At 38.3% G+C, this 20,724-nt stretch overlaps 1 protein-coding gene across 4 annotated transcripts in view; it reads right to left on the reverse strand.

Annotated features, from left to right (window-relative positions):
* Znf317 (zinc finger protein 317) overlaps positions 1-3,946 on the reverse strand; it is a 65,053-nt gene extending 61,107 nt beyond the window's left edge. For all 4 annotated transcript variants that reach the window (XM_008827705.2, XM_029561307.1, XM_017797062.2 and 1 more), the window contains exon 1: positions 3,753-3,946. The gene's annotated coding sequence lies outside the window, so the exon portion shown is untranslated. The remainder of the gene's footprint in view (positions 1-3,752) is intronic.
* Positions 3,947-20,724: the final 16,778 nt, after the last annotated feature.

Below are 20,724 nucleotides of genomic sequence, written 5' to 3' on the forward strand. Positions count from 1 at the left end.
CTGCTTCACTACTCACTAGGACAGATGATAAATCTACCCATCAAATTTATCATCAAAATTTACCTTGTGCTTTCATAGTGTTCCATTATAGACTCTCTTTTGTAACTGCATTTCTTCCAACATGCAATTTTGTTTTTATATTCAACTTTACAGTGCCAGGACATTAAGAATAAAATGCAGGATTCGATTCCCCTGCAGGCTGAACACCTCCATTCTATCTACCCCTACCCTATCCCTCTGCTAGCCTTGGGACCAGACACACACCTGCTCCTCCGTCTCACATTTCTGGACTAGCTTCCTAACCCAAACTAGCTGTATCCTCTGGCTTAGTTTGTTAAAACCTCCATAGATTGTCCAGACCCCCACCTTCCCCTGGGACTCCTGATGTGCCTAACACAGCCCAACCTTCCTACTAACCTAGTAAATTCAGATCCCTCCCATCTTGTCTTGATTTCCCTGCAGCCTGAATACCTCCAATCTACCCACCCCCACCATGTCCCTGTCAGCCTTAGGATGAAGCCTGCTCCTACTCCTCCATCTCAGAACTCTGGACTGGCTTCCTAAACCAAACTAGCTAAATACTCTTAGTTTGTTAAGACCTCCACAGGCTGTCCCCACTCCCACCTTCTCCTGGATTCCTGATCCTCCTGACACTAATATCCTGATAAATCAGATCCCGCCCACCTCATCTTGATTTGATTCTCCTGCAGCCTGAACACCTCCAATCTACCCACCCTCACCCTGTCCCCTTAGCTTTGGGCCCAGGCCAGCTCCACCTCACATTGCTGGACTAACTTCCTAGCCAAGAATAACTAAATGTTCTAGCATAGCAGGCTGTTCCTGCCATCTACCCCTGGCTTCCGGATCATCCTGACACAGACCATCCTGCCTACCACCCTCACCCACCAATTCCCCAGACCAGCCTACTAGACTGCCAGAACCTGAAGCACAAATCAACTAACTTTTCATGACTGAGTAAAAACGAAGCAACATAAACAATACAAACAGAACCAAAATTCAACTAAACAAAGGCAGAATAGAATTTCCTACTGGACTCCCAACCAACAAAAAAACATCCATATGTCCAAATGGCAATGCGAAATCACAAATAATAAGAAAAACTAAGAGAATATGCCCCCAATAAAACCCACCATTCCTACAGATGTGTACTACAATGAGAACCACCCTGAGCAACCCCATGACACACAGTTTAAAAGAACAGTCACAAACATAAGTCACAGAACTTAAAGAAAATCAGCTGCTTTAATTCTACTACTCTTGAAGAAAAAAGCAAAATCTACTATTTGCTTATTCATTCAATACATCAGCAGTCTGGAATGTTTCTCATAGCTAGGCACTAAGGTGCTTAAGTAAAAGGAATCACTTGTTAAAAGTCGATAGCAATTTATCAGGAAAAAACAATTCTAAGTAGGAAAAGATAACTTCCTTGACCTAAAAAAAACTATCCAAGAACAAAAATTCCAGTGCATCAGAAAATTCATTCCATTTAAAGTCAAAAGGGAAACAAGAGTACCTATGATTTGCATTATAAATTCATTAGTGATACTTCAATTTTCCAACCAAACCAGCAAATAAGAAAGTGTTCATAATTATAAGGAAACATATATATTTATTTATACAAAAACTGTCTATGAATAACACCCAAATATACTGTACTAACTTAGGAAAATTACTTTCCTAATAATTTTATTTGTTAATAATTATTTTAATAAATTTAATAAAAACAATTATTTTCCTAGTAATTTTACATTTTTTAGCAAGCAATTTGAGTACTAATTCAATAAATAGAGCATTTAAAAGAAAATGTAATTGAACACCCACCCCAAACCAAAATTTCCAATTATAAATAGTTACTGATTAACCTAAATCTCAAGGGCCCAAAAACACCAATATTGGGGTTGGAGAGATGACTCAGTGGTTAAGAGCACTAGCTGCTCTGTCAGAGGACTCAGGTTCAGTTCCCAGCACCTACATGGTGGCTCATAATCCTCTTAACTCCAGTTCTAGAGAATGTGACACCCTCCTCAAGTACACTTACATACATGCAGGCAAAACACTCATAGACATAAACAAATTTTTAAAAATTTTAATGCCAATATGCTCAAGATTTGTATACAGATCTAATATAATTTGGAAACAAAAATCCAATTTGTGGAATTTTGTCATCTCACTTTAAAATTTAACTCACAACATTGCTGAAGAATGGGTAGGTGTTAAACACAAGATATAGAGAAATCTCTAAATTACAAATATGTAGTATACATGTATCAGTATGAGTAAAAGGATTTTTATGGAAATACAAGAATTCAAGTTTATTCACAAATAATCACTCAAACTAAAAAGTACATTTTAGGGAACCTACTGTCAGGTCCTCAAAATGGAGACAGTGCTGCCAAGCCTCCCAGATGTCAGGCCTGAATAGGCTCCACAACCAGGAAGAGTAAAATCAAAACAGCATTCCTCAGGAACCAGTCTCAGCAAACCCCCTTGCAGAAACTGGCTTTCAAATGCCCCTGGCAGAAACGAGGTTTTGCAAATGCCCCCAGCAGAGACCAGGTTTCAGTAGAAACCAGATTTCCTAAAACTCCCTGCTTATCAGGAAAATTACAGTTCCCTCACCCTCCAATTCAATGGTAACCCCCACTCCCTCATGGCAAAAGCCTCATGTAAAGTCACCCAAGCCTCTAACTTCCTATGAAATCTATCCTACTTCCTCTATTAGTGGCTATTTCTCTATCTTTGAAAGGTAGCCCAGCAGTTTGTAAATGAACTGTTTTTCTCGTTCACGAAGTGATCCTGTTCAGTGGTTTTCATTGCCTACTTCCATACACCTACTTAAGCAGTAAACTCCAGATAAAGGCAAGAAGGCAGAGAGAAATATGTAATAACAAAAACATACACGTTTTTAAATCTTAATGATTTCCATCTTGATTCTTTTTGTAAATCCATTTCATGGCTGTCTTTTAAAGTCGTTTCAAAATATAAGAATAAACGTTTAAATCATTTAAGTGTACAATTCTTTGGCATTTAGTATATTCACTATTCTAAACCTTCATCACTGACCACCACAATCATGTTTATACTTTTTATGGATACAGTTGTCATCTCTAGATTGCAAACAAAAGCTTAAGGTCTCTGCTGAGGATTTAGCTACTGCTCTCTCTTTAATTCGAAGTTTGAGTGTGAGGATTATCACTTTGGGGGGCCTATTATGTCTTACTCTGTAATTTAAAAATGTTAAAGGATAAACAGCACAAATTAAGCTGGGAAAAAGCAAGGCATTAGTTCACATTAATTAACGCTGTAATAAATGGGCTAACTTTGAAGTTAAATATTAGATTGTTAAACTGAATTATATTCTTACAAGCTATTTGCACGAGATTCTCCGCTAACAAATGCGTAAGACGATAGATGAAACTTAAAATATAAAAGGTACTGGGAAAGTTAAATGGAAACGAAAAGATAACTTCTGTGCTTATTTTAATCACATTTGCTGAAGCGAAACCTGCAATTCCTGCCTTCCCGTCACCCTCAATTCATCACAGCTCCCCCCTCCCTTGCCCTAAAGACTCCAGGTTGGCAGAACCTCCATTATCGCTTAAAGGATTTACTAAATTCCAGTTCTCCCCAGTCATCAGCAATTAGAATCGCTTCCTGGCGCCGTTATTTCTACAACTTAAACCACCCTGTTTCCAGAGACTAAACAGTTAACTGTTGAAAGCATAGCTTACCAGACAGAGGGTAAAATTCAAGGAAGCAGAAGTCTCGCAAGTTACCTCCGAAGGATGAGAAGTTTACACCAAATGTCCTGAACGGTTAGGGTAAGAAAAGGGCCCCCCAAAAGAACGGAAAGATTAGATACCTAACCCTTTTTTGCACAAGACTCATTGCAATTGCCTCCTGAGAGTAATGGCTTCCGCTTCATTTCCGCCTTCCAAATCTCACGGTACTTCATTGGACGTCTCCAACGCAGAAACCCTGAAGGTTTGCATTCTGGGAAATGTAGTTCATTCGCCTTGATAAACATGCACCAATCACAGAGGTGGCTTCCAACTCAGGACCCTTGTCACCCCAATTAAACAAGGACCCAACGCGGAGGTGAGAAATAGGTGGTGGGTCAGCACTAGATTGAGAACTATTTGAGACTGATTGCTTGGGGGCGGGGGGTATGACTTAAAAGGACCACTGGATGGCTGACTAGACCAGTGGACGCATTTACACTGAAGGACATTTGGGTACTAGGGTACTAACGCCTAAACGAATAGGACTCAGCATGTATGGCAGGTTCAGTGGAGGGGATAGGGAGAGGAATGGGTGAAGGAGGGGGTCTGGATGTGAGTGGGAAATACTGTATGAAATTTTAAAAGTTCAATAAAAAGAAAAATACATTGGGAATAGAACTACAGGTAGGCAGTTTACAGCAAAGCCAGGGAAAATCTGCTATATATCTCAGTTACTTATTGAGTACAATCTTATGGTTTGAGCTGGTGGGAATTAGTGGTCTCTTGACAATACTTAAATGATTTAATACAAGGGGTAAGCAATGAATTAAAGAGACTGAAATGTTGCTCAGTTTGGCTCTTGATCAACAACATTGTAACTCTCCACAATCATGAAGGTCTTGTGTCCACCTCTTCAGCATAACATACCAGCATGTGCCACCACAACCGACTCATAATCATGAAGTTCTGATCAGTCACTCAGCCTTGTAGAATCTTCAACATAGGTCTGGCATTGTTTTTCTTTCTTTGACTCCCTAGGAAACTCAATTTCCATCAGGTAACACATATTTTAGTTGTTCATACATATCCAATCCATGACAGAATATTGCCTTAAATGTGTAAATTAACAACTGGGTTTTACAACTCAAAAACAAAATATGTCATCAGATAGCAGCTAAGATCTGTAGCAGAGATTTGTTGGTTTGCTATCACCCAGTCTTGTGATTTGAATGAGAAATGACCCCTATAAACTCATATATTTGAACCTTTGATCCCCTGCTGTTGGTGCTATTTTTAACTTATCTATTTTTATTTTATATGTATGAATGTTGTGTCTACACGTATGTATATTCATCATGCACATGCAGACCCACAGAAACCAGGAGAGGGTTTCATATTCCCTGGAACTGAAGTTCTTGGCTGCCATGTGGGTGCTGGGAGTTGAATCCAGGTCCTCTGCAAGAGCAACCAGTGCTCTTCATCACTGAGCTGGCTCTCCAATCCTTTTGTTGGTGCCTAACCACCTGAGTTTGATTCCTGGAACCCACATGATAAAAGGGGAGAACAGACTCCCACAAATTGTTTTCTGACCTCTGCATATACATTGTAACACTCATGCACAAACACACCCAAACACAAACATGCGCCCACAGCCATAAAAAGTGTAATTTACAAAATTAAATAAGTCAGAATGTCAATAATTTAATACTTCAATCTCTCTGACTCTCTTTAGAGACTCATGCCCAAGATAGATGAGATAATTTGCCTAGAGGACAATGCTTCAAAAATTAGTTTTCCCAAGACCCCTTTATAGCCTTGTTCCTCAGTGTGTAGATCAAGGGTTTCATCATGGGGGTAATCACTGTGTACATCATTGAGGCCATTGCACTCTTCCTGGGAGAATCAGTAGCTGTAGAACTGAGGCAAACCCAAATAGAAGTCCCAACGAAGAAACAACAATCTGGTGAGACGGACAGGTAGAAAAAGCTTTACGCTTTCTACCAGTTGATGAGAGCCTTAGGATGGGGGAGACAGTTTAAGAATAAGAAAAAATTATCCTCCAAAGGGTCTCAATACACATGTCAGTTACTAAATATACCAGAAGGTTATTTTTAATATGTTTTTATTATTTTTATTTTATGTGTGTGAGTGTACTGCCGACATGTATGTGCACCCATGTTGTGCAAGCCAATGGAGGTCAGAAGAGGGTATTGGATCCCCTGGTACTGGAGTTATGGATGGCTGTTAGAGTTATGATTGGTTGTTAGCAACCATGTAGGTGCTGGGAATCAAACCTGGGTCCTTTGAAATATAATCAGTGCTCTTAACCACCAAGTCACCTCTCCAACCCCATCAGGAGGTTATTGATCAGAGTGTCAGAAGAAGTAATCTTGAGGATTTTAATAAGCTCACAAAAGAAGTGGTGGGTTACTGGGTTTGTGCAGAAAGTTGGTCACAACAGCATCAGACTATGCAGCAGGAAATCTGCACTACCAAGGGACAAAGGGACCAGAACCAACAGGACGCAGTAAGCAGGGACTCAGGATGACTGTGTAAAGGGATGGCAAATGGTCACATAGCAGTTGTAGGCCTTCACACTCAGTAGTAAATCATCCATACATACAAAAAACAAGAAAAGATTCACCTGAGAAAGGCAGTCTGATTGCATGTTGTTGAGCATTTTGCTGGAAAGCAGACATGAATGACAATCAAACAGACATGTTTGCTCTGAAGTTTTGCTTCACCCATCATTTTTCGACAATTTTTATATACCAAGATAAGTGAAAATGTATGTGTTTTATTAATTAAAATTTAAAAAAACATCCATTGGGATTGGAAAGATGGCTCAGCTTTTAAGAACACTGGCTGCTCTTGCAGAGGACCTGGGTTTGGCTCCCAGCACCCACATGGCAGATAGCCATCCATAACTTCAGTTCCAGAGAATCTGAGGCCCTCTCCTGGCTTCTTTGGGCAATGCACACACACATACACACACACACACACACACACACAACACACACACACACACACGCTGTGCACTTACAGGCAAAATCTTCATACATATAAAATAAAAATAAATTAAAAGACAAAGACAAATAAGCAGTTTTATGTTGGAAAATAAATCAGGAACAAAAGTTATTTAACAATTACCTCAGAAAATGCTTTGAAATGAATTTGACCAAGAAACCTTTAAGATACTAATGAATGAAATTTAAAAGACACTAGAAGATTGAAAAACTTACCACACTCATGAATTGGAAAATCATAATATTGTGAAAATAGGTTGTACTGCCGAAAGAAAACTACAGATCCAAAGCAAATCCTATCAAAACTCCAATTCTGTTATTCACAGACATAGAAAATAAATCTTGAATTTTATATGGATGTACAAAAGCCCCTTAATAGCCAAACAAATACAGACCAAGAAAATAATAATGCTGAAAGAATCAATTACTACATCTGATTTCAAGTCACACTACAGACCAACAGTAACAAAAAGAGCATATTACTGAACAGGAAAGAATGTGCAGATCAAAGGAATAGAGTAGAGAAACAAGTTCTAAGCATATATAGATACAGCCATATTGTTTTTGATAAAGATGACTGTATTTTCTGTTGCAACAAAATATCCCTAAAAGATGCAACTTAAGAAGGGTTTACTTTGGTTTGCAGTTTGACAGTACACTCCTTTATGGTAGGAAGGCATGGCAGCAGGAATGAGAGGGTGCTGGTCACATTGTATCCACAATCAGGAAACAGAAAAAGATGAATGCTAGTGTTCAGCTACCTATCTCCTTTTTATGTAGTTTGGGACCCCAGCCTTTGGAATGGTACTACACACATTTACACAGTGTCTTCCCACATCAATTAATCTAATTTAGAATTCACTTACAAACACATCTTGAGATTTGTCTCCAAGGTGGTTTTAGATCTTATCAACTTGACAGTGAATATAAACTATCATAATGACCAAAATACACTGGAGAAAAGATAGCATCTTCAACAAATAGTGCTGATAAAACTAAATATCCACATACAAACAAATGAAGCAGATCTCTATCTCTCACCCTGTATGAAAATCAACTCAAAAATGGGTCAGTTTTAAGTAAGATCTTCAAACTATTAAAATACAATTCACTGTAATAATTTGCACTATCTCCATCCCAATTTCATGTCCTCTTTAATGATTTACACTATATTTCTTTTTGCTACTTTTTCATAGTAGCTATATAATAGCTAAGTAATATTTATGTCATATGGCAAAATTTTCCTATCAATCCTTCATCCTGTGATCAATTTTACTGTGCATTTTTACAAAGCAATAAGAAATGAAAGTGAAGCTCCAAAACTTACTTGTGGGACATGTAATAACTTTTCACTCAGTAAACCAATTCCTCACTAAGGCTTAGGTGTCCTTCTGTGTATAAGCCCCTATAATAGTTGTTTAGAGGCCCTACAGTCAGTCACATACAAGCAAGACTGACTGGACTCTGGGTTATGAAAACAGGCCATGACAATGGGAAGGGGGTGGCTGCAGGGGTAGGGCCGGGGAGTAGTTGAAGGGGAAATGAGGGCTTGGATATGATCAAAATACATTATGTACATGCATGGAGTTAACATGTATAGCAAAATATATCAGGTCCGGTGGGGGATGTGAGGTAGGAGGCATGGATGGGGTAGGAGGTCTAAATTTGATTAAGAACTCTTGTATGAAATGTACAAAAGCACAATAATTTTTTTCATATTTTATTATTTTTATTTTATGTGTATGCGTGTATTGCCTGCATGTAGGTAAGTGCATCCATGCCATGCCGTGCCCATGGAGGATGGAAGAGGCTGTTGGATCCCCTGGAACTGGAGTTATGGACAGTTGTTATCTGCCTTGTAGGTGCTGATATTTGAACACGGGGCTTCTGCAAGAACGGTCAGTGTTCTCTCCAGCCCTAATAATTTTTCTTAAATTATAAAAAAGAGATTTCCAACTTTCTCTATGCAAAGTCAGATACATAATTAAGGATATAAAAAAGCTAAGTTTGAGTTTTGCTTGCTACACGCTGTACAAACAAACAATATCACAATTTGTTTCATAGATACATGCTATTATCAAGTGTGAACTGAAAGCTTTCAGTATTTAAAGGTACCTATGGGGTTATACACTTTTAATTGCAGCACCTGGTCAGGACTGTGCTGAGGCAGAAATAACAGGGATCCCCACCCTCACAGGAATCAAATGTCACTGCCCTGTGGGTAGCAGCAGAGTCAACAAAGAGAAGATGTTCCTGGCTCAGTAATTCCAGTCACATGCAAGGACAGATGTGCAGTCCTGGTTTGTTTTCTGTATTAGTAGGGGTCGTTTCCCTAAAATATACAGTATACAATGTTGTTGTCAGTTGAGTCTGAGTTTTATTCCATCCTTTTTTGCCGAGTTATATTCTATTTGCAAAAATAGTATTCCTAAGTGTGAAACTATGTAACTCAGGATGTCAGCTTTGGTAGTTTAGATGCTCATGGCAGAACTGAAGACAGGGAGGAGTGTATGGAGTCTTCAGTGAACAAAGAAGATGATGAAATTTTTTCTCTGCCTGTACAAAGGCCAGAGTGGGGAAAATACTCATTGCAATACCACTGACATACTGCAAACCACTTGACAGAATCACATGCCATTAAACGCTTTATGAAACAAGGAAAGAAGTTCATTAATCTATCCATGTCAAAAGTAAAGGAAGTTGAGCAAAGTTTACAGATATCTATCAAGTAAAAAATGTCTACTATACATGATAAAATGCCTCAGTACCTCATGATGAAAACTAGAAATATTTACTAACAAGAAATGTTGATGGAATACATTCTGATTTGCTATATTTATGTTTCTCTGCTTTCTGGTGATTTAAAATTCACACACTGCTGATTTCCCAAACTTCTAACATACAAAGCTCATGTGGAAACAAACTCACCCTCACTCCTGTCTCATTTCTCTCTCTGTCAGTCAGGAAACCCTGCATCATAGCATTGAAGGATACACAGAGCCTACCTCCTCCTGTTCCAGGTAGGATCAACTTCAAGTTAAGTTCAGAAGTAACTGGATGAATATTTGCTCATGAAATGAGCTCTAATACAAGCAGAGTTTGAATCCTTACCAACTCTGTCCTTTCTCCACTTCAGGAGCCTGTGACACAGATCCATTCATACTTCACAGATGTCAGAAAGGACAGTTTGATCCTTTAAATCTCTACCAATTGTCTTACAAACAAAATGATAATAAACATAAAAATTTAACTCCTAACATTCAAAGAAAAAAGAGAGACAGAAGAATCACAGAGCTTTCAACATACAACCTCAGGGCTCCACATATCAAGGGACAAAGTAGAGATAGACTGGTGAGCTGATTATTCTCTAGTAACATTGATAATTACTGCATCATGGTGGCCCTCAAACATTATGCATACAAATCACCCAAAGAGCTTGTTAAAACTTAGACCTTTGACACCTAGTCAAGGGATTGAGATTTATTAGGCTTGGAGTAGAGTCCTACAAGTTGCATTTCCTGCAATTTCTGAGGTGATTTTGACATTGACCCCAAGGGGGCATACTTTTAGAAACAATTACAATAGACATTCCTAAAGCCTGGTACAGAATTAGGACATCTGGGTCCAAAGCATGCTTAAAGCTAGAGGGAAATCCTTGAATTTGCTTGAATTTTTATCATATGTGTAATGGGAATACAGTTACTACATTCATGTAACTATATGTGTGTGTGTGTGTGTGTGTGTGTGTGTGTGTGTGTGTGTGAGCAGGGGTTACTAAAGGAGGTGAAGATAGGGGAAAGAAGTTATAATGGGAATACAGTTACTACATTCATGTAACTATATGTGTGTGTGTGTGTGTGTGTGTGTGTGTGTGTGTGTGTGTGTGTGTATTATGGTGATTTGAATAAAAATGTTCTCCCACAGGCTCAAAGTATTTAGACATTTTGTCCACAGTTGGTGATGCTGTTTTGGGAGGTCTTAGAGGGTGTGGCCGTGCTGGAGGAAGCACATCACTGGGAGTGGCCTTACAGAGTATTTAAGCTTTGCCTAATCCCCAGTCACTCTCTGCTTCCTGTACCTGCTTGAAGATTTGAGACTGCTTTCTTCTGCTCCGGCCACCTCCTGCCACTGTGCATCCCACTGTGACAGACTCCAATTCCCCTGGAACCTTAAGTACAAATAAATCCCTCCTTTTCATAAGTTCTCTTGATCACAGTGTTTTATCATAGCAACAGAAAAGTAACTAATACACATAGACACATATATATGCAAAGGTAAGAAAGTACCTAGTATAGAATGTACAATCGTTATAGCAAAAAATAGAATTTATTTCTGTGAAAACATGCCCTTGTCTCCTCCCTTGAGATTTAATCCAGTTGGGCAGATCCATGACCTTGCCAAGAGACCACTCATCAAGAAGTGGGATCACCTTTGGGAAGGTGGGCTCATCTAAAAGCCCTGTTAAAGAGAATAATTATCTCTTTAATGTGATACTGCACTTTTCCTCCCCAGATTTTTTCCCCAATAGTCCAATCTCTTACACAGCACAGCTATGTAACTTTGAAAGTCTTACCCATTTTTCTGAATTTCTCAGAAAAGCACAACTTTTCCTTTTCATTTCTATCTCTTTTCTAAGCATGCTTCCCAACATTTTGAGCTCCCTTTCTCTTTCTCCAAAGCCCCCCTCCTGACATGTGAGTGCTGATCACCATGTGGCTGAACTCCATACTAGCTCAATTCAAATGACAGAGCTTCTTTTCCTTTACTTCTGTAGCCTGCTCCTCCAGGTATCTGCCAAAGTTTACAGCTTGCCTGTCCTGGAGTATTTTTCTTTTACTCTCTAATAAAATTGTCCTTGAGCTTCTCTTTGAATTCATTCTTAAATTCTTTTATAGTTGAGACTAAGAACCCCAAGAGTGGGAATCCCAAATTCTCTGGTATCATCTGGCAACAAAAAAGGGATCCCCTCAACTTCTGATAATATACACTATAGATATTGTTGAGATGTGATAAGCACAGCAAGATTGAAGATGCAGTGTAGTCTACTCATCTGGCTAGACGTAATTCAGAAATATTCTTCTGTTGCTTGGAGAATGACAACAAGATCTGCTCACTGCTTCTCAAGCAAATATTCATCAACTGTGCTGACTCATATTTAGGAAATCAAGTGTTGAAGGGCCTTCAGTGTGGGTGACAGGGTCACCAGACTTGGATCACAGCCTGTGCCCCAACAAGCAAGGCTTGACCACACATTTTTCATAATCCAAATAAAACAGTCAAAAACAGTGAAACGCAAAAATGGAAGATTTATTCAAAATGGCCACTTTGAAACAAGGAACATGGGAGATCCAGTAATGCCATGTGATCCACTGATGCCCTGAAGTTCATACTCAAGGTCTTAAGTGAGGTTAAGTTGTCAATATAGAGTTAGATTTATACCTAGGAAGTCCTGGTCAAGGCATGGCCCTATACATCACTGACCCATCACATTTTCTTTTGTAAGGTTGTCTAACAAGCTGTAAATCTATTTCCAGAAGTTTCCTTTATGCCTGGCCCAGGATTCAGCCTTTCTCTTCTCCCAGCAAGATAACTGAGGGCAAATCCATTTTCATGGGGTCCACTGATTCAATAGTCTGATGGACAAAGGGAGGGACATAAGTGTCTCTAAAGTTTTTTTTTTAATCCTTGCTAGGCCAGTTAGAAAGAGAAGAATGGAGGAAGAACATGAGATCAGTGATTGTTATAATTATTATATTTCCTTATGGCACAAAATGTATTTAAGGCAGCATGTAATCTACAAAGATCCCATGGCCTATGATCTTGGAGTTGAATCACCCAAGTCTTTTTTTGCTTAAGGCATCTATCTCTATACAGATTGCACTTAGAATGCTTAATACAGACACAGAAGGGCACATTTCTCTCAATAAACACTTCCTTTTACATGCTTTTTCATGTATAAAGACCAGAGGAACAAAGAAGAGGAGAAATTAGAGATAAGCTGCTTTAGAACATTCATTCTTTAATAGACTACTTCCCACATTTCCCTTTCTTCTACTCGTCCTTTTCCTTCCATTCTCACTGTTGCCTTCCCCTTTCCACTCTCCCCACATCTGCTTGTATTGGTCCATTTTGGAAGTTCAAACACTACAGCTCTTACCTCAAAGGGAATAAGGGATGGTTTATTCTGGCATGAAATATCAGTGCCTGTTGCCTGAGGACATGGATTCAGATTACTCAAAATACCATTTTCCAATGTGGGTACAGTTTAATGAAGATTTAATGAAAAAAGTCACAAATGAAGGCACATCTTAAATTCACTGATGGGAATATTATAGAAGTGGGCTACACTAAATCAGGGAAATCTCTCTTATAGTTTTCAGAGGCTATCTGATGACATTCTTATCCATTTGATTGCTAAATGTAGTGGTCTGTTATGACATTCCAAAAGGATTTTCCTGATAAGCACAAAGATATCAAGTCAGGCAAAGAGATAGGAAATGAGTAAAGGCAGCAAAGATAGTATAAGGTAATTTGGCTCTGGATCTGCAATATTCCAATTCTCCTCAACAATGGAAGTACTAAGAAGTCAGTCTTGTATGATTTTTTATGGGTTTATTTTCTTTATTTTTAAATTCTATTTTGAAGTTTTTTTCTTTTTTAACTTAAAAAAATTCTTGAGAATTTCATACATGCATATAATGTGTTTTGTGCAAATCCATGCCAACTCCCTCCCCTCCCCTCCCGTATGTCCCCATCACTTTTTTCTGACAACTTCGTGTATGCTTTCTCCTTATTTGAGGGGGGGGGAACAGGAGGTTTGCTACTCTAACATTCCTCCATCTGAATAGGTAACCCTAAAATCTTTTAGGGGCTAGATAAGAGCTCCTAAAAGAGCTTTTTTTGGCCTTTGGAACAGAGTATGTTGCTAACAATCTCAAGGACATTTTGACTCTTACTCAAGAAGCTGGCTACTTTTCTTTGGGGTCTTTTTACACTAACTGCCTAGCCAATTCCTACTTCCTATTCCTATCACACCATCCTCTGAAGAGGTTACCCAAATTGACAATAGGGAATCAGGATGCAGACTGCTCTGGCTTCTTCCATGCTAAACAGCGATGCAGGGTGAGGCAATTGCGGTACCCCTTGAGTGTGTCTATCTAAAAGACTTCCAAATTGCATAACTCTTATCTGTAGAGAGAAAAGAAAGTCCTTGTCTGGTGCCTAGAAGATGTGAAGAAGTAAAGGCAAGAGTAGTTATCATTACACGTTCTAGACAGGGAACCAGAATAAAGTCAGAACAGGGCAAATTTCAAATGTTCATATCAGAGTCCATTTTGAGTTCTTGACGAGAGTTTCCAAAAGCATCCCTCTATTGGTTTCCTCCTTATTTTTCTTTTGTCTATCAAGGCTGGACTCGAGAGTCATGGACTCAGGATTTGTTTTCAGGCACTTTGATAGCTGTTGGGGTGACTAGAATCAGTGTCAGTTCCCTCTCAAATGTCAGGACTTGGGTTTGCATTGCTTAGCGGGGGACCTGCTGGGTTCTGGGCAGAGGGTCTGATCCGCGACAGAGTCAAACTCTGGGACCTGTGTCCTCCCAACAGGACATTTAGTCTGTTAGTTAGAGCCAGATTCTTAAACTTTTACTCAAGGTTATCAGTGCCCATCCAGTAATTTATTGGCCACAATGTTTTCTTTCTTAGAGCTAAAAGCATGGTAAACTTTTAGCTTTTAGCTCAGGAGTAAAATTTAACCTGGCCTAATCTCTTAGCCAGGGATAGCTGAGTTATTTGTTCAGGACAAGGAGATGAGCTAAGGGTTGTTGACCAAGATGCTTTCCCACAGAGCAGGGAGCCTGCACTTTTATGACCAGGCTGCTTCCTCCTGTCAGCCTAACCGGGTTCTGCAAGGCAGGGATTATCAGAGCCACTGTTTTCAGTGCCCCTCCCTTTAGCAGAGAATACAGCCTGGACCTATAAGTTTTAGGCTCACCTCACCCTAGGGCTTGGCATCCTGGTTTCCTACACTCAAACACTTCTAGATAGGGAGATAAAACATATTTAGTCATCATTTTAGAACAATAGTGAGTTGTCTCCCTTAGCTACAGGTGGGCCCTACAATGTTGCAGACCAAGATTTGAAGTCTTACATCTGAGCAGCACTTTCTACTTAGAAACAAAATCATCAATGAGAAATAATTGTCCAAATAACATTTTATATGGACTTAAGCCTAATGTCTGGAAAGTGTAAGCCAGACACTTTAATACACTGATCACTTTAATCTTTGGTTACACCTTCCTTTTCAGTGTTTAAGACCATCAGTTGGCCCAAATAAACCAACTTATTTTTACTCTCCAGGTGGAAATAGATGTCTAATCAAGGGTGGGTCTGGGAACCAAACCCAGGTCCTCTGCAAGATCACTGAGACATCTCCAGTCCCAGATTTATATTTATTTCATATGTATGGAAGTTTTGTCTGCATGTATGTAATGCCCAAACTGCCTGTGGAGGACTAAATGGGCTGTCAGTTCTTCTGGAACTGAAGTTATGGACTGTTGTTATCTGCCATGTGGGTGCTGAAAGACGAACCTAGGTCCTCTGCTTGAACAGTCAGTTCTCTTAACTGCTGAACAATCTCACCAGCCTCAATCATGCTTATATAACCTTAACAAAAGTAACAACTTTTTTTCCTGGGAATTTTATTTCACAGTTCAGCCCATTGGCTACTTATGGCATATAAGCATTTACTTATGGCATAATAGGATTATTATTCCTAAAGTGAAAAAAAATCATGTTATGGCTTCAAAATGTAGGTCTTAAAAAAGGTAGCAGGTTAGGGGAGCAGATATTTTAGACAATCAAAAATCATGCTCTTCAACAACATTGACTATATGTTTCAACCTGGGTTTATAAATATAGTTATTTGTACTCTTGGAATTGTTTTATATTTTCTTTGATGTTTAAATTATTTGAAATAATTTATGATTTTCTAATTCTAGTTTTCCTTCTGGTCAGTTTGATTCAATAGCTATAACCTCACAAGGAATGGTTAATTCTCGTTTTCAGATGCATTTGTCATTAACATATAAATAATTATAATTCTCATTTGTGACTAATAATTTTTATTTGTCCTGCTATTTTGGCATTACACCAAATTCCACTCTGGGGAAGCAAATGGACATTCACATTATAGAAAAATCTAGGTGGCAATATAGTATGATTATACATTTCTTTACAGCAAAATGATTTTTTCCTATGGGAATAGAAGAAGTCATATTGTGAGAAATTAGAGATTTTAAAGATTTTTGTGGCCAGAGTCAAATCTCATTTCAATCTTATAATCAGAAATGAAAATATGAATTTAAGAAAGTTCATTTTATAACATTTAATTGGCAAAATATGTCTTCATTTTCATACCAACTAATTGAACTATGGAAGCCCTTAAATAGTCATTCACTCAAGAAACATGGGTTCTTAAAGAATAAAATCCCATGAATTTTATTTTTCTTAAATACTTGGTTTTGTTTAATTTGCATAACAGAGTAAACAGTTAATCCATGGATATCCCTAGCCATTGTTAACAGCATTAAATTCACAGTGCAGTAAGGCAGAAGTGAGAGGATGTCATTAGGTTTTCTAGAGTCATTAATTTATTGTATCTTACCATTTTGTTATGAACAGCAATACAGTCATCCATTTGATTGGATCTAGTCAATATTTTTTTCATTTTTAATAGAATGAATTGTATTTGATTTTGGTTCTTAGAATTTCATTAAAATAGAGGTACCTGGGCCTTGATAGATGGCTCAGCAGTATAGAGCAGTAACTGCTGTTACAGAGGATGCAGGTTTGGTTCCTAGAACCCAAATGATGGTTAACAACCATCAGAAAACTCCAGTTCCCAGGATCTGACACCCTCCTCTGTCCTCTACCGGCATTGCATGACACAGGTGCATTTATATACATTTAGACAAAACACTCATACACACAAAATAAAAATAAAATAAATAAGTAGAGGTACCTCCCAAGCATCACACCCTTAAAAGCATAAATGCAAGAGCATTTGGGGAACACTAATTATAATCAATTGGTCTTTTAAAAAGGAAATAATAATAGAGGTAATGAAGTCTGATGGGGAGGCATTAGGGTGAGTGCAGAGATGGAGTAGGGGGTCTGCATATGATCAAAATATATTGTAGAAATTCTCAAAGAATCAACTAAAAATACTGAAAAATAGAAGTACCCTCAAATGGAATTCTTCTTGGAATATTGAAATAAGGCTTTGCCAATTTAAAAGTTTTATTTTAAAAATCCAAATTATGATTTTTAAAGAGATAAATTATTTTATGAATATAATGAACCATTTGAATCTTTTAAATTTTGAAAACTTGGATTATGTAGTTGAGGTCTGGGTAAGAAACACTGATAGCAAAAATATGACTGAGAGGACATAATGCCATCATCTTAGTTTGTAGGAACTAAGATTAGCATCATATTATCATTTTGGAAAATAAACCAAGATTTCCAGATGACAGTTTAAAGTGTATGAAAATGTTAAAGAATTTAGGAAATTTTGGGGCCAGAGAAATAGCTCAGCAGTTAAGAGCATTTACTGATCTTCCAGATGACCCAGGTTTGGTTCCCAATATGCATATGGCAACTAAAAACCATCTATAACTCCAGTTCTGGGGGATCCTACACCTCTTCTAGTCACAGTAGGCACTGTGTGCACATGGTGCACTTTCATACATGCAGTAAAAACACTCATACATATAAAATAAAAATTAAATCAAATCTTCACAATTTAGGAAATTTTAAAAAGTGAAAATTAGTATGCTGGGTGTGGTGGTGCACACCTTTAATCCCAGAACTTGGGAGGCAGAGGCAGGTGGATCTTTGTGAGTTTGAGTCTAGCCTGGTCTACATAGTGAGTTCCAAACCAGCTGGGGCTACAGGAGACCCTGTCTCAAAAAGACCAAAAAAAAAGTGAAAATGTTGTTTAGTGGGGTTTTGAATTTAACTATTTCTGTTTCTCAACTGGTAATGTGTTTGCTTATGAATATCATCTAGATTTTCTGAAGTCCACATGGATGTGTTTTCAGAAGTTGGCACAAGTTTGAGGTGAGAAGTATCAATCTAAGACACTAACTTAATGGGAAAACATACAAATTTAACATTTGGATAACATATAACTGCAAGACTGTAATTAGTCCATTGAGTAAAGGACTAAAACAAACAAATAAAAATCTTTGTCTAGCCAGCTTTTTTCATAAATGTGACTAAGTGAAGATCAATCTTTTTTTCAAAAACTTTGTTGCTATGGAGAATCTTGCATTAATTCTACATCAATGTACTGAATATTGACCTTAGAAACTTTATTTTATTTATTTATTTCAATATTTATTTTATTTTATGTGTATGAGTGTATTTCCTGCATGTATGTAATGTAAATGTACCTGTGTCATGCAATGCCCATGGGGGTCAGAAGAGGGTGTCAGACCCCCTGGAACTGGAGTTATGGATGGTTTTTAGCTATCACATGTAAACTGGGAACGAAACCCAGGTCCTCTGCAAGAGCAGCTGGCGCTCTTAACTGCTGAGCCAGCTCCCCAGCCCTGACATTAGGGATTTAGTAATCTTTATTATAGGTAACTTAGTTGTGTTTAACTTCTTCCAAGCTCATTAAAACATATTAGCCTTCTAGTTTTGTTCTTATCTTAGTTTTTGCATTTTTTTGAAAAGTCTTTACTTTAGGACAACTTTGCAATCTAAAATCCTTTCTTACTCAAGACCATTCCCTTCCCTCTTTAACCTTCTTTAACAACAGTGTTTCATAAAAACTTATATCTATTTTTGACGGTTCCTTTTTATTTTTATAGTAAAATTAGAATCTTTTTCTTTTGTTTTTGAAGTAAGTTCTATCTGTAGCCCCAGCTGGCCTGGAACTCACTGAGTAGATCAGGCTGGCCTCCATCTCACAAAGATCATCCGGCCTCTGTCTCCTGAATGCTGGGATTAAAGTTGTGTGTCACCATGTCCAGGTTAGAAAATATTTCTTAGTAAAATAACTGTATTCCAATGAAAACCTAGGAAACCGTATCTGAAACAAAGACAAAATATGCTGAGTCCTAGAGACATTTTTATTTTATCTCACAAAAATTTAACTATTTCTAAAATATATAAATTCTTTTACAACACAGATTTAAAAATGATTTCATGAAAATTCTATTTAATTGAGACTACAAAACAATTAAGATCAGGCTTAAAGTTCAGTGGACTGCCTTCACCCTTATTTTATATCCTTTACTTTGGTGGTTGTCTCTTTACTTTCATAGGAAGCATGTTAATAATTTAATGGCTATCTATCTGAATTATTTTCATGTCTTCAAAGATAGTCACAAAGATAACTTAAAGTCCCAAATATAAGAGATTTAAGTAAAATTTATATTTATGATGGAATGAAACAGAATAAGGATTGCTAGTTTACATGAATGAGTTTTTAAAAACCTTTTGGAATTGTATTATTTATTTATTTATTTATTTATTTATTTATTTATTTATTTATTTGGTATATGAGTGTTTTGTGTGCAGGCTTGTAAGCCCACCCATGCATGTAATGTCCATAGAAGCCAGAAGAAGGCATCTGATCTCATGGAACTAGAGTTTCAGCTGGTTATTAGCTGCGATGTGAGTCCTGAGAACTGAACCCTGTTCCTCTGCAAGAGCAGCCGGTGCTCTTAACTGCTGAGCCAACTTTCCTGCCCTCACATGAGCAAGACTTACAATGCCTTTTGTAAGCTGCTAATCAGCAATAGTTCAGATTTTAGATTGCTGGTTTTTTTTTTTTTTCCTTTAGCCACAAATTTTCAAGATTCCTGTATCTTAATAAGGATTGACAAAGATGAGGGTCTTAAAAATATCTGATTTTCGGGGCTGGAGAGATGGCTCAGTGGTTAAGAGCATTGACTGCTATTGCATAGGACCTGTGTTCGATTCTCAGCACCCACATGGTGGCTATGAATCATCCTTAACTCCAGTTCCAGGGGAATCTGAAGCCCTCTTCTGACCTCCTCCACAGCATTGCATGACATGGGTGCGCTCACATACATGCAAGCAATACACTCATACACATAAAATAAAAATAATAAATAAAATATTGAAAAAAAGAGATAGTTTAGAACATGGATTACAATGATCCAAAATCACGTTCTAGAGACAAAAATAATTCATGAAGATTTTGTAGTTACCAAAGAAAAGCAAAAAGAGTACTTTTAAAATATATTGTACCCTTTTCATGTCTGGATTCTGAATAACTTATTTTTGCATGCAGAATAGAGACGTTTGGTTCTCTAAATGCCAAGATATTGTTCTTAAAAATCAAGAGATAGGAGACAGCCTGAGAGGATGGGTTTGGACCTCCATCAGTGTAGAGGCCCTGATCTCAGCAGACCGCCAGAAAGTGCCGAGTTCTGGCCTCCCTCTGGCCTCCCTCAGGCAGAGGGCCTGAGAATTCAGGGGACTGCCTGAGAGACCCAGGATCCTGCCTCCACATGGTGGTGAGCTTGCCCTAAGTGCTCCACACCCATCCCCTCCCCTTCCTGTGATTTTGTGAGGCCTCTCCCAAGGTCCCAGGGCAGATCTGACTTTGGTAGGCTGCGGCAGAGATCCTAGCAGACAGACTGAGAGGCTGAGTTCAGACCTCCATTGGTGTAGAGGCTCTTATCTCAGCAGACTGCCAGAGAGGGCCCAGTTCTGGCCTCCTTCTGGCATAGGGGGTGAGAACACAGAAAACTGCTGCAGATCCTGCCTCCATGTGGTGAAGGAACCTTGAGTTACCTGACTGGGACCTGAACTGGGCTTCTATGGGTAACCTGAATAGCTTATCTAAAGCCATCAGTTCCCTCCAAATTAAACCTGAGAGACCCTGAACCCTGTACCAACCAGCTTTATATAACC

The sequence above is a fragment of the Nannospalax galili genome, unplaced genomic scaffold, assembly GCF_000622305.1.
Source record: "Nannospalax galili isolate Female #2095 unplaced genomic scaffold, S.galili_v1.0 scaffold470, whole genome shotgun sequence".
NCBI classification, from domain to species: Eukaryota; Metazoa; Chordata; class Mammalia; order Rodentia; family Spalacidae; genus Nannospalax; species Nannospalax galili.